At 35.8% G+C, this 14,337-nt stretch overlaps 7 non-coding genes across 7 annotated transcripts; all 7 read left to right on the plus strand.

The window, feature by feature from the left end:
- Positions 1–2,945: 2,945 nt before the first annotated feature.
- Positions 2,946–3,038, plus strand: TRNAI-UAU (transfer RNA isoleucine (anticodon UAU)). The gene is given in 2 exon segments: positions 2,946–2,983; positions 3,003–3,038. It is a non-coding gene; the product is annotated as a tRNA-Ile (tRNA).
- An 805-nt stretch (positions 3,039–3,843) lies between these two features.
- TRNAI-UAU (transfer RNA isoleucine (anticodon UAU)) lies at positions 3,844–3,936 on the plus strand. The gene is given in 2 exon segments: positions 3,844–3,881; positions 3,901–3,936. It is a non-coding gene; the product is annotated as a tRNA-Ile (tRNA).
- A 1,718-nt stretch (positions 3,937–5,654) lies between these two features.
- Positions 5,655–5,747, plus strand: TRNAI-AAU (transfer RNA isoleucine (anticodon AAU)). Its single transcript is given in 2 exon segments — positions 5,655–5,692; positions 5,712–5,747. It is a non-coding gene; the product is annotated as a tRNA-Ile (tRNA).
- Positions 5,748–7,457: 1,710 nt separating this feature from the next.
- On the plus strand, positions 7,458–7,550 carry TRNAI-UAU (transfer RNA isoleucine (anticodon UAU)). Its single transcript is given in 2 exon segments — positions 7,458–7,495; positions 7,515–7,550. It is a non-coding gene; the product is annotated as a tRNA-Ile (tRNA).
- A 3,486-nt stretch (positions 7,551–11,036) lies between these two features.
- Positions 11,037–11,129, plus strand: TRNAI-UAU (transfer RNA isoleucine (anticodon UAU)). The gene is given in 2 exon segments: positions 11,037–11,074; positions 11,094–11,129. It is a non-coding gene; the product is annotated as a tRNA-Ile (tRNA).
- Positions 11,130–11,932: 803 nt separating this feature from the next.
- TRNAI-UAU (transfer RNA isoleucine (anticodon UAU)) lies at positions 11,933–12,025 on the plus strand. Its single transcript is given in 2 exon segments — positions 11,933–11,970; positions 11,990–12,025. It is a non-coding gene; the product is annotated as a tRNA-Ile (tRNA).
- Positions 12,026–13,750: 1,725 nt separating this feature from the next.
- TRNAI-AAU (transfer RNA isoleucine (anticodon AAU)) lies at positions 13,751–13,843 on the plus strand. Its single transcript is given in 2 exon segments — positions 13,751–13,788; positions 13,808–13,843. It is a non-coding gene; the product is annotated as a tRNA-Ile (tRNA).
- Positions 13,844–14,337: the final 494 nt, after the last annotated feature.

The following is a 14,337-nucleotide window of genomic DNA, read 5'->3' on the forward strand; positions in this document are numbered from 1 at the left end:
CTTCAACTGTAAAACAGTCTTGCAGTGTTTAGTTTGTAAAAAATGACCACAGAAGCTAAAATATGACATTAATTATGATAACATTGTTGTTGTTGTTTTTTAAACCTTTTCTATCACCGTGGACAGCTTATTCAAGTGCCATCTGGCATGCATGTAACTTTGTTGCTCATCATTCATCACCAAAAATGATTTTCATTTTCAATTCTTATGACTGTACTGATTGTATTGAATAAAATCCACATCTAGCATAACCAATTAACGCTGCAAAGTGCTCCAGTGGCGCAATTGGTCAGCGCGCGGTACTTATAAGACAGTATCTTTCGAGCAATGGAGCATCTTTGTATACTGTTTTTTTCCTTTTCTTATGTCATTAGTCATTGATTATAAACTGCTACCTTAATATTTAATATGATATTACAAAGGATGGAAGAAAGAAAGAAAAAACACAAACATGATTGTGCATTTAACTTGTCAGCACACATCTGCTTTGGTTCAAATGCACTGCATATCTTCCTTCAGTCAGCCAACAAAACAGCAATGGAAAAGATTAACATACTGTTGGTAAAGCAGTTGCATCAAATTGATTTTCTGCAATATAGCATGATAATCCATACTGACAGCTCTGGATAGTACCAGCACATTTCTTGCTGGACTTGGTAATGCAAAGAACACAGTAAACAGCTTCACTTTTTCCTCAAAAATAAATAATTGACTATTAAAAACCTAACAGTCTTAAATAAGAACATCAGTAAGCACTACTGGCATAATGGATAAGGCACTGTTCTCCTAAGCCAGTGGTTGTGGGTTTAAGTCCCGTCTGAGTTGGAAGTCATTACAGCAAGTGTCTCATCACTAGAGTTGATATTTTATCCTTGCTTCAACTGTAAAACAGTCTTGCAGTGTTTAGCTTGTAAAAAATGACCACAGAAGCTAAAATATGACATTAATTATGATAACATTGTTGTTGTTTTTTAAACCTTTTCTATCACAGTGGACAGCTTATTCAAGTGCCATCTGGCATGCATGTTCCTTTGTTGCTCATCATTCATCACCAAAAATGATTTTCTTTTTCAATTCTTATGACTGTACTGATTGTATTGAATAAAATCCACATCTAGCATAACCAATTAATGCTGGAAAGTGCTCCAGTGGCGCAATTGGTCAGCGCGCGGTTCTTATAAGACAGTATCTGTTGAGCAATGCCAAGGTTGTAAGTTCAAGCCTCACCTGGAGCAGCTTTGTATAATGTTTTTTTTTCCTTTTTATGTCATTAGTCATTGATTATAAACTCCTACCTTAATGTTTAATATGATATTACAAAGGATGGAAGAAAGAAAGAAAAAACACAAACATGACTGTGCATTTAAGTTGTCAGCACACATCTGCTTTGGTTCAAATGCACTGCATATCTTCCTTCAGTCAGCCAACAAAACAGCAATGGAAAAGATTAACATACTGTTGGTAAAGCAGTTGCATCAAATTGATTTTCTGCAATATAGCATGATAATCCATACTGACAGCTCTGGATAGTACCAGCACATTTCTTGCTGGACTTGGTAATGCAAAGAACACAGTAAACAGCTTCACTTTTTTTCAAAAATAAATATTTGACTATTAAAAACCTATCAGTCTTAAATAAGGACATCAGTAAGCACCACTGGCATAATGGATAAGGCACTGTTCTCCTAAGCCAGTGGTTGTGGGTTTAAGTCCCGTCTGAGTTGGAAGTCATTACAGCAAGTGTCTCATCACTAGAGTTGATATTTTATCCTTCCTTCAATTGTAAAACAGTCTTGCAGTGTTTAGCTTGTAAAAAATGACCACAGAAGCTAAAATATGACATTTATTATGATAACATTGTTGTTGTTGTTTTTTAAACCTTTTCTATCACCGTGGACCGCTTATTCAAGTGCCATCTGGCATGCATGTTCCTTTGTTGCTCATCATTCATCACCGAAAATTATTTTCTTTTTCAATTCTTATGAATGTACTGATTGTATTGAATAAAATCCACATCTAGCATAACCAATTAATGCTACAAAGTGCTCCAGTGGCGCAAATGGTCAGCGAGCAAAACTTATAAGACAGTATCTGTTGAGCAATGCCAAGGTTGTGAGTTCAAGCCTCACCTGGAGCATCTTTGTATACTGTTTTTTTTTTCCTTTTCTTATGTCATTAGTCATTGATTATAAACTGCTACCTTAATAGTTAATATGATATTACAAAGTATGGAAGAAAGAAAGAAAAAACACAAACATGATTGTGCATTTAATTTGTCAGCACTCATCTGCTTTGGTTCAAATGCACTGCATATCTTCCTTCAGTCAGCCAACAAAACAGCAATGGAAAAGATTAACATACTGTTGGTAAAGCAGTTGCATCAAATTGATTTTCTGCAATATAGCATGATAATCCATACTGACAGCTCTGGATAGTACCAGCATATTTCTTGCTGGACTTGGTAATGCAAAGAACACAGTAAACAGCTTTACTTTTTCCTCAAAAATAAATAATTGACTATTAAAAACCTAACAGTCTTAAATAAGAACATCAGTAAGCACCACTGGCATAATGGATAAGTCACTGCCCTCCTAAGACAGGAGGTCCAAGTTCCATATGGGGTGGAAGTCATTACAGCAAGTGTCTCATCACTAGAGTTGATATTTTATCCTTGCTTCGACTGTAAAACAGTCTTGCAGTGTTTAGCTTGCAAAAAATGACCACAGAAGCTAAAATATGACATTTATTATGATAACATTGTTGTTGTTTTTTTTTTAAACATTTTCTATCACCGTGGACAGCTTATTTAAGTACCATCTGGCATGCATGTTCCTTTGTTGCTCATCATTCATCACCAAAAATGATTTTGTTTTTCAATTCTTATGACTGTACTTACTGCATTGAATAAAATCCACATCTAGCATAACCAATCAATGATGCAAAGCGCTCCAGTGGCGCAATTGGTCAGCGCGCGGTACTTATAAGACAGTATCCGTTGAGCAATGCCGAGGTTGTGAGTTCAAGCCTCACCTGGAGCAGCTTTGTATAATGTTTTTTTTTTTCTTTTTTTATGTCATTAGTCATTGATTATAAACTGCTACCTTAATGTTTAATATGATATTACACAGGATGGAAGAAAGAAAGAAAAAACACAAACATGATTGTGCATTTAAGTTGTCAGCACACATCTGCTTTGGTTCAAATGCACTGCATATCTTCCTTCAGTCAGCCAAAAAAACAGCAATGGAAAAATTAACATACTGTTGGTTAAGCAGTTGCATCAAATTGATTTTCTGCAATATAGCATGATAATCCATACTGACAGCTCTGGATAGTACCAGCATATTTCTTGCTGGACTTGGTAATGCAAAAAACACAGTAAACAGCTTCACTTTTTCCTCAAAAATAAATAATTGACTATTAAAAACCTAACAGTCTTAAATAAGAACATCAGTAAGCACCACTGGCATAATGGATAAGTCACTGCCCTCCTAAGACAGGGGGTCCAAGTTCCATATGGGGTGGAAGTCATTACAGCAAGTGTCTCATCAATAGAGTTGATATTTTATCCTTGCTTCGACTGTAAAACAGTCTTGCAGTGTTTAGCTTGCAAAAAATGACCACAGAAGCTAAAATATGACATTTATTATGATAACATTGTTGTTGTTTTTTTTAAACCTTTTCTATCACCGTGGACAGCTTATTCAAGTGCCATCTGGCATGCATGTTCCTTTGTTGCTCATCATTCATCACCAAAAATGATTTTCTTTTTCAATTCTTATGACTGTACTGATTGTATTGAATAAAATCCACATCTAGCATAACCAAGTAATGCTGCAAAGTGCTCCAGTGGCGCAATTGGTCAGCGCGCGGTACTTATAAGACAGTATCTGTTGAGCAATGCCGAGTTTGTGAGTTCAAGCCTCACCTGGAGCAGCTTTGTATAACGTTTTTTTTTCCTTTTCTTATGTCATTAGTCATTGATTATAAACTGCTACCTTAATATTTAATATGATATTACAAAGGATGGAAGAAAGAAAGAAAAAACACAAACATGATTGTGCATTTAAGTTGTCAGCACACATCTGCTTTGGTTCAAATGCACTGCATATCTTCCTTCAGTCAGCCAACAAAACAGCAATGGAAAAGATTAACATACTGTTGGTAAAGCAGTTGCATCAAATTGATTTTCTGCAATATAGCATGATAATCCATACTGACAGCTCTGGATAGTACCAGCACATTTCTTGCTGGACTTGGTAATGCAAAGAACACAGTAAACAGCTTCACTTTTTCCTCAAAAATAAATAATTGACTATTAAAACCCTATCAGTCTTAAATAAGGACATCAGTAAGCACCACTGGCATAATGGATAAGGCACTGTTCTCCTAAGCCAGTGGTTGTGGGTTTAAGTCCCGTCTGAGTTGGAAGTCATTACAGCAAGTGTCTCATCACTAGAGTTGATATTTTATCCTTGCTTCAACTGTAAAACAGTCTTGCAGTGTTTAGCTTGTAAAAAATGACCACAGAATCTAAAATATGACATTAATTATGATAACATTGTTGTTGTTGTTTTTTAAACCTTTTCTATCACCGTGGACAGCTTATTCAAGTGCCATCTGGCATGCATGTTCCTTTGTTGCTCATCATTCATCACCAAAAATGATTTTCTTTTTCAATTCTTATGACTGTACTGATTGTATTGAATAAAATCCACATCTAGCATAACCAATTAATGCTGCAAAGTGCTCCAGTGACACAATTGGTCAGCGTGCGGTACTTATAAGACAGTATCTGTTGAGCAATGCCGAGGTTGTGAGTTCAAGCCTCACCTGGAGCATCTTTGTATACTGTTTTTTTTTTCCTTTTCTTATGTCATTAGTCATTGATTATAAACTGCTACCTTAATATTTAATATGATATTACAAAGGATGGAAGAAAGAAAGAGAAAACACAAACATGATTGTGCATTTAAGTTGTCAGCACACATCTGCTTTGGTTCAAATGCACTGCATATCTTCCTTCAGTCAGCCAACAAAACAGCAATGGAAAAGATTAACATACTGTTGGTAAAGCAGTTGCATCAAATTGATTTTCTGCAATATAGCATGAAAATCCATACTGACAGCTCTGGATAGTACCAGCACATTTCTTGCTGGACTTGGTAATGCAAAGAACACAGTAAACAGCTTCACTTTTTCCTCAAAAATAAATAATTGACTATTAAAAACCTAACAGTCTTAAATAAGAACATCAGTAAGCACCACTGGCATAATGGGTAAGGCACTGTTCTCCTAAGCCAGTGGTTGTGGGTTTAAGTCCCGTCTGAGTTGGAAGTCATTACAGCAAGTGTCTCATCACTAGAGTTGATATTTTATCCTTGCTTCAACTGTAAAACAGTCTTGCAGTGTTTAGCTTGTAAAAAATGACCACAGAAGCTAAAATATGACATTAATTATGATAACATTGTTGTTGTTGTTTTTTAAACCTTTTCTATCACCGTAGACAGCTTATTCAAGTGCCATCTGGCATGCATGTTCCTTTGTTGCTCATCATTCATCACCAAAAATGATTTTCTTTTTCAATTCTTATGACTGTACTGATTGTATTGAATAAAATCCACATCTAGCAGAACCAATGAATGCTGCAAAGTGCTCCAGTGGCGCAATTGGTCAGCGCGCGGTATTAATAAGACAGTATCAGTTGAGCAATGCCGAGGTTGTGAGTTCAAGCCTTACCTGGAGCATATTTGTATACTGTTTTTTTTCCCTTTTCTTATGTCATTAGTCATTGATTATAAACTGCTACCTTAATATTTAATATGATATTGCAAAGGATGGAAGAAAGAAAGAAAAAACACAAACATGATTGTGCATTTAAGTTGTCAGCACACATCTGCTTTGGTTCAAATGCACTGCATATCTTCCTTCAGTCAGCCAACAAAACAGCAATGGAAAAGATTAACATACTGTTGGTAAAGCAGTTGCATCAAATTGATTTTCTGCAATATAGCATGATAATCCATACTGACAGCTCTGGATAGTACCAGCACTTTTCTTGCTGGACTTGGTAATGCAAAGAACACAGTAAACAGCTTCAATTTTTAAAAATAAATAAATAATTGACTATTAAAACCCTATCAGTCTTAAACAAGGACATCAGTAAGCACCACTGGCATAATGGATAAGGCACTGTTCTCCTAAGCCAGTGGTTGTGGGTTTAAGTCCCATCTGAGTTGGAAGTCATTACAGCAAGTGTCTCATCACTAGAGTTGATATTTTATCCTTCCTTCAATTGTAAAACAGTCTTGCAGTGTTTAGCTTGTAAAAAATGACCACAGAAGCTAAAATATGACATTTATTATGATAACATTGTTGTTGTTGTTTTTTAAACCTTTTCTATCACCGTGGACAGCTTATTCAAGTGCCATCTGGCATGCATGTTCCTTTGTTGCTCATCATTCATCACCGAAAATGATTTTCTTTTTCAATTCTTATGAATGTACTGATTGTATTGAATAAAATCCACATCTAGCATAACCAATTAATGCTGCAAAGTGCTCCAGTGGCGCAATTGGTCAGCGCGCAAAACTTATAAGACAGTATCTGTTGAGCAATGCCAAAGTTGTGAGTTCAAGCCTCACCTGGAGCATCTTTGTATACTGTTTTTTTTTCCTTTTCTTATGTCATTAGTCATTGATTATAAACTGCTACCTTAATAGTTAATATGATATTACAAAGGATGGAAGAAAGAAAGAAAAAACACAAACATGATTGTGCATTTAAGTTGTCAGCACACATCTGCTTTGGTTCAAATGCACTGCATATCTTCCTTCAGTCAGCCAACAAAACAGCAATGGAAAAGATTAACATACTGTTGGTAAAGCAGTTGCATCAAATTGATTTTCTGCAATATAGCATGATAATCCATACTGACAGCTCTGGATAGTACCAGCATTTTTCTTGCTGGACTTGGTAATGCAAAGAACACAGTAAACAGCTTCACTTTTTCCTCAAAAATAAATAATTGACTATTTAAAACTTAACAGTCTTAAATAAGAACATCAGTAAGCACCACTGGCATAATGGATAAGTCACTGCCCTCCTAAGACAGGGGGTCCAAGTTCCATATGGGGTGGAAGTCATTACAGCAAGTGTCTCATCAATAGAGTTGATATTTTATCCTTGCTTCGACTGTAAAACAGTCTTGCAGTGTTTAGCTTGCAAAAAATTACCACAGAAGCTAAAATATGACATTTATTATGATAACATTGTTGTTGTTTTTTTTAAACCTTTTCTATCACCGTGGACAGCTTATTTAAGTACCATCTGGAATGCATGTTCCTTTGTTGCTCATCATTCATCACCAAAAATGATTTTCTTTTTCAATTCTTATGACTGTACTGATTGCATTGAATAAAATCCACATCTAGCATAACCTATCAATGTTGCAAAGCGCTCCAGTGGCGCAATTGGTCAGCGTGCGGTACTTATAAGACAGTATCTGTTGAGCAATGTCGAGGTTGTGAGTTCAAGCCTCACCTGGAGCATCTTTGTATACTGTTTTTTTTCCTTTTATTATGTCATTAGTCATTGATTATAAACTGGTAGCCTTAATATTTAATATGATATTACAAAGGATGGAAGAAAGAAAGAAAACACACAAACATGATTGTGCATTTAAGTTGTCAGCACACATCTGCTTTGGTTCAAATGCACTGCATATCTTCCTTCAGTCAGCCAACAAAACAGCAATGGAAAAGAATAACATACTGTTGGTAAAGCAGTTGCATCAAATTGATTTTCTGCAATATAGCATGATAATCCATACTGACAGCTCTGGATAGTACCAGCACATTTCTTGCTGGACTTGGTAATGCAAAGAACACAGTAAACAGCTTAAATTTTTTTTCAAAAATAAATAATTGACTATTAAAACCCTATCAGTCTTAAATAAGGACATCAGTAAGCACCACTGGCATAATGGATAAGGCACTGTTCTCCTAAGCCAGTGGTTGTGGGTTTAAGTCCCGTCTGAGTTGGAAGTCATTACAGCAAGTGTCTCATCACTAGAGTTGATATTTTATCCTTGCTTCAACTGTAAAACAGTCTTGCAGTGTTTAGTTTGTAAAAAATGACCACAGAAGCTAAAATATGACATTAATTATGATAACATTGTTGTTGTTGTTTTTTAAACCTTTTCTATCACCGTGGACAGCTTATTCAAGTGCCATCTGGCATGCATGTAACTTTGTTGCTCATCATTCATCACCAAAAATGATTTTCATTTTCAATTCTTATGACTGTACTGATTGTATTAAATAAAATCCACATCTAGCATAACCAATTAACGCTGCAAAGTGCTCCAGTGGCGCAATTGGTCAGCGCGCGGTACTTATAAGACAGTATCTTTCGAGCAATGGAGCATCTTTGTATACTGTTTTTTTCCTTTTCTTATGTCATTAGTCATTGATTATAAACTGCTACCTTAATATTTAATATGATATTACAAAGGATGGAAGAAAGAAAGAAAAAACACAAACATGATTGTGCATTTAACTTGTCAGCACACATCTGCTTTGGTTCAAATGCACTGCATATCTTCCTTCAGTCAGCCAACAAAACAGCAATGGAAAAGATTAACATACTGTTGGTAAAGCAGTTGCATCAAATTGATTTTCTGCAATATAGCATGATAATCCATACTGACAGCTCTGGATAGTACCAGCACACTTCTTGCTGGACTTGGTAATGCAAAGAACACAGTAAACAGCTTCACTTTTTCCTCAAAAATAAATAATTGACTATTAAAAACCTAACAGTCTTAAATAAGAACATCAGTAAGCACCACTGGCATAATGGATAAGGCACTGTTCTCCTAAGCCAGTGGTTGTGGGTTTAAGTCCCGTCTGAGTTGGAAGTCATTACAGCAAGTGTCTCATCACTAGAGTTGATATTTTATCCTTGCTTCAACTGTAAAACAGTCTTGCAGTGTTTAGCTTGTAAAAAATGACCACAGAAGCTAAAATATGACATTAATTATGATAACATTGTTGTTGTTTTTTAAACCTTTTCTATCACAGTGGACAGCTTATTCAAGTGCCATCTGGCATGCATGTTCCTTTGTTGCTCATCATTCATCACCAAAAATGATTTTCTTTTTCAATTCTTATGACTGTACTGATTGTATTGAATAAAATCCACATCTAGCATAACCAATTAATGCTGGAAAGTGCTCCAGTGGCGCAATTGGTCAGCGCGCGGTTCTTATAAGACAGTATCTGTTGAGCAATGCCAAGGTTGTAAGTTCAAGCCTCACCTGGAGCAGCTTTGTATAATGTTTTTTTTTCCTTTTTATGTCATTAGTCATTGATTATAAACTCCTACCTTAATGTTTAATATGATATTACAAAGGATGGAAGAAAGAAAGAAAAAACACAAACATGATTGTGCATTTAAGTTGTCAGCACACATCTGCTTTGGTTCAAATGCACTGCATATCTTCCTTCAGTCAGCCAACAAAACAGCAATGGAAAAGATTAACATACTGTTGGTAAAGCAGTTGCATCAAATTGATTTTCTGCAATATAGCATGATAATCCATACTGACAGCTCTGGATAGTACCAGCACATTTCTTGCTGGACTTGGTAATGCAAAGAACACAGTAAACAGCTTCACTTTTTTTCAAAAATAAATATTTGACTATTAAAAACCTATCAGTCTTAAATAAGGACATCAGTAAGCACCACTGGCATAATGGATAAGGCACTGTTCTCCTAAGCCAGTGGTTGTGGGTTTAAGTCCCGTCTGAGTTGGAAGTCATTACAGCAAGTGTCTTATCACTAGAGTTGATATTTTATCCTTCCTTCAATTGTAAAACAGTCTTGCAGTGTTTAGCTTGTAAAAAATGACCACAGAAGCTAAAATATGACATTTATTATGATAACATTGTTGTTGTTGTTTTTTAAACCTTTTCTATCACCGTGGACCGCTTATTCAAGTGCCATCTGGCATGCATGTTCCTTTGTTGCTCATCATTCATCACCGAAAATTATTTTCTTTTTCAATTCTTATGAATGTACTGATTGTATTGAATAAAATCCACATCTAGCATAACCGATTAATGCTACAAAGTGCTCCAGTGGCGCAATTGGTCAGCGAGCAAAACTTATAAGACAGTATCTGTTGAGCAATGCCAAGGTTGTGAGTTCAAGCCTCACCTGGAGCATCTTTGTGTACTGTTTTTTTTTTCCTTTTCTTATGTCATTAGTCATTGATTATAAACTGCTACCTTAATAGTTAATATGATATTACAAAGTATGGAAGAAAGAAAGAAAAAACACAAACATGATTGTGCATTTAAGTTGTCAGCACACATCTGCTTTGGTTCAAATGCACTGCATATCTTCCTTCAGTCAGCCAACAAAACAGCAATGGAAAAGATTAACATACTGTTGGTAAAGCAGTTGCATCAAATTGATTTTCTGCAATATAGCATGATAATCCATACTGACAGCTCTGGATAGTACCAGCATATTTCTTGCTGGACTTGGTAATGCAAAGAACACAGTAAACAGCTTTACTTTTTCCTCAAAAATAAATAATTGACTATTAAAAACCTAACAGTCTTAAATAAGAACATCAGTAAGCACCACTGGCATAATGGATAAGTCACTGCCCTCCTAAGACAGGAGGTCCAAGTTCCATATGGGGTGGAAGTCATTACAGCAAGTGTCTCATCACTAGAGTTGATATTTTATCCTTGCTTCGACTGTAAAACAGTCTTGCAGTGTTTAGCTTGCAAAAAATGACCACAGAAGCTAAAATATGACATTTATTATGATAACATTGTTGTTGTTTTTTTTTAAACATTTTCTATCACCGTGGACAGCTTATTTAAGTACCATCTGGCATGCATGTTCCTTTGTTGCTCATCATTCATCACCAAAAATGATTTTGTTTTTCAATTCTTATGGCTGTACTTACAGCATTGAATAAAATCCACATCTAGCATAACCAATCAATGATGCAAAGCGCTCCAGTGGCGCAATTGGTCAGCGCGCGGTACTTATAAGACAGTATCCGTTGAGAAATGCTGAGGTTGTGAGTTCAAGCCTCACCTGGAGCAGCTTTGTATAATGTTTTTTTTTCTTTTTTTATGTCATTAGTCATTGATTATAAACTGCTACCTTAATGTTTAATATGATATTACAAAGGATGGAAGAAAGAAAGAAAAAACACAAACATGATTGTGCATTTAAGTTGTCAGCACACATCTGCTTTGGTTCAAATGCACTGCATATCTTCCTTCAGTCAGCCAAAAAAACAGCAATGGAAAAATTAACATACTGTTGGTAAAGCAGTTGCATCAAATTGATTTTCTGCAATATAGCATGATAATCCATACTGACAGCTCTGGATAGTACCAGCATATTTCTTGCTGGACTTGGTAATGCAAAAAACACAGTAAACAGCTTCACTTTTTCCTCAAAAATAAATAATTGACTATTAAAAACCTAACAGTCTTAAATAAGAACATCAGTAAGCACCACTGGCATAATGGATAAGTCACTGCCCTCCTAAGACAGGGGGTCCAAGTTCCATATGGGGTGGAAGTCATTACAGCAAGTGTCTCATCAATAGAGTTGATATTTTATCCTTGCTTCGACTGTAAAACAGTCTTGCAGTGTTTAGCTTGCAAAAAATGACCACAGAAGCTAAAATATGACATTTATTATGATAACATTGTTGTTGTTTTTTTTAAAGCTTTTCTATCACCGTGGACAGCTTATTCAAGTGCCATCTGGCATGCATGTTCCTTTGTTGCTCATCATTCATCACCAAAAATGATTTTCTTTTTCAATTCTTATGACTGTACTGATTGTATTGAATAAAATCCACATCTAGCATAACCAAGTAATGCTGCAAAGTGCTCCAGTGGCGCAATTGGTCAGCGCGCGGTACTTATAAGACAGTATCTGTTGAGCAATGCCGAGTTTGTGAGTTCAAGCCTCACCTGGAGCAGCTTTGTATAACGTTTTTTTTTCCTTTTCTTATGTCATTAGTCATTGATTATAAACTGCTACCTTAATATTTAATATGATATTACAAAGGATGGAAGAAAGAAAGAAAGAAAAAACACAAACATGATTGTGCATTTAAGTTGTCAGCACACATCTGCTTTGGTTCAAATGCACTGCATATCTTCCTTCAGTCAGACAGCAAAACAGCAATGGAAAAGATTAACATACTGTTGGTAAAGCAGTTGCATCAAATTGATTTTCTGCAATATAGCATGATAATCCATACTGACAGCTCTGGATAGTACCAGCACATTTCTTGCTGGACTTGGTAATGCAAAGAACACAGTAAACAGCTTCACTTTTTCCTCAAAAATAAATAATTGACTATTAAAACCCTATCAGTCTTAAATGAGGACATCAGTAAGCACCACTGGCATAATGGATAAGGCACTGTTCTCCTAAGCCAGTGGTTGTGGGTTTAAGTCCCATCTGAGTTGGAAGTCATTACAGCAAGTGTCTCATCACTAGAGTTGATATTTTATCCTTGCTTCAACTGTAAAACAGTCTTGCAGTGTTTAGCTTGTAAAAAATGACCACAGAATCTAAAATATGACATTAATTATGATAACATTGTTGTTGTTGTTGTTTTTTAAACCTTTTCTATCACCGTGGACAGCTTATTCAAGTGCCATCTGGCATGCATGTTCCTTTGTTGCTCATCATTCATCACCAAAAATGATTTTCTTTTTCAATTCTTATGACTGTACTGATTGTATTGAATAAAATCCACATCTAGCATAACCAATTAATGCTGCAAAGTGCTCCAGTGACACAATTGGTCAGCGTGCGGTACTTATAAGACAGTATCTGTTGAGCAATGCCGAGGTTGTGAGTTCAAGCCTCACCTGGAGCATCTTTGTATACTGTTTTTTTTTTCCTTTTCTTATGTCATTAGTCATTGATTATAAACTGCTACCTTAATATTTAATATGATATTACAAAGGATGGAAGAAAGAAAGAGAAAACACAAACATGATTGTGCATTTAAGTTGTCAGCACACATCTGCTTTGGTTCAAATGCACTGCATATCTTCCTTCAGTCAGCCAACAAAACAGCAATGGAAAAGATTAACATACTGTTGGTAAAGCAGTTGCATCAAATTGATTTTCTGCAATATAGCATGAAAATCCATACTGACAGCTCTGGATAGTACCAGCACATTTCTTGCTGGACTTGGTAATGCAAAGAACACAGTAACCAGCTTCACTTTTTCCTCAAAAATAAATAATTGACTATTAAAAACCTAACAGTCTTAAATAAGAACATCAGTAAGCACCACTGGCATAATGGGTAAGGCACTGTTCTCCTAAGCCAGTGGTTGTGGGTTTAAGTCCCGTTTGAGTTGGAAGTCATTACAGCAAGTGTCTCATCACTAGAGTTGATATTTTATCCTTGCTTCAACTGTAAAACAGTCTTGCAGTGTTTAGCTTGTAAAAAATGACCACAGAAGCTAAAATATGACATTAATTATGATAACATTGTTGTTGTTGTTTTTTAAACCTTTTCTATCACCGTAGACAGCTTATTCAAGTGCCATCTGGCATGCATGTTCCTTTGTTGCTCATCATTCATCACCAAAAATGATTTTCTTTTTCAATTCTTATGACTGTACTGATTGTATTGAATAAAATCCACATCTAGCATAACCAATTAATGCTGCAAAGTGCTCCAGTGGCGCAATTGGTCAGCGCGCGGTACTAATAAGACAGTATCAGTTGAGCAATGCCGAGGTTGTGAGTTCAAGCCTTACCTGGAGCATGTTTGTATACTGTTTTTTTTTCCTTTTCTTATGTCATTAGTCATTGATTATAAACTGCTACCTTAATATTTAATATGATATTACAAAGGATGGAAGAAAGAAAGAAAAAACACAAACATGATTGTGCATTTAAGTTGTCAGCACACATCTGCTTTGGTTCAATTGCACTGCATATCTTCCTTCAGTCAGCCAACAAAACAGCAATGGAAAAGATTAACATACTGTTGGTAAAGCAGTTGCATCAAATTGATTTTCTGCAATATAGCATGATAATCCATACTGACAGCTCTGGATAGTACCAGCAAATTTCTTGCTGGACTTGGTAATGCAAAGAACACAGTAAACAGCTTCACTTTTTTTCAAAAATAAATAATTGACTATTAAAAACCTATCAGTCTTAAATAAGGACATCAGTAAGCACCACTGGCATAATGGATAAGGCACTGTTCTCCTAAGCCAGTGGTTGTGGGTTTAAGTCCCATCTGAGTTGGAA

Source organism: Pseudophryne corroboree, chromosome 4 (assembly GCF_028390025.1).
Source record: "Pseudophryne corroboree isolate aPseCor3 chromosome 4, aPseCor3.hap2, whole genome shotgun sequence".
Lineage (NCBI taxonomy): Eukaryota > Metazoa > Chordata > Amphibia > Anura > Myobatrachidae > Pseudophryne > Pseudophryne corroboree.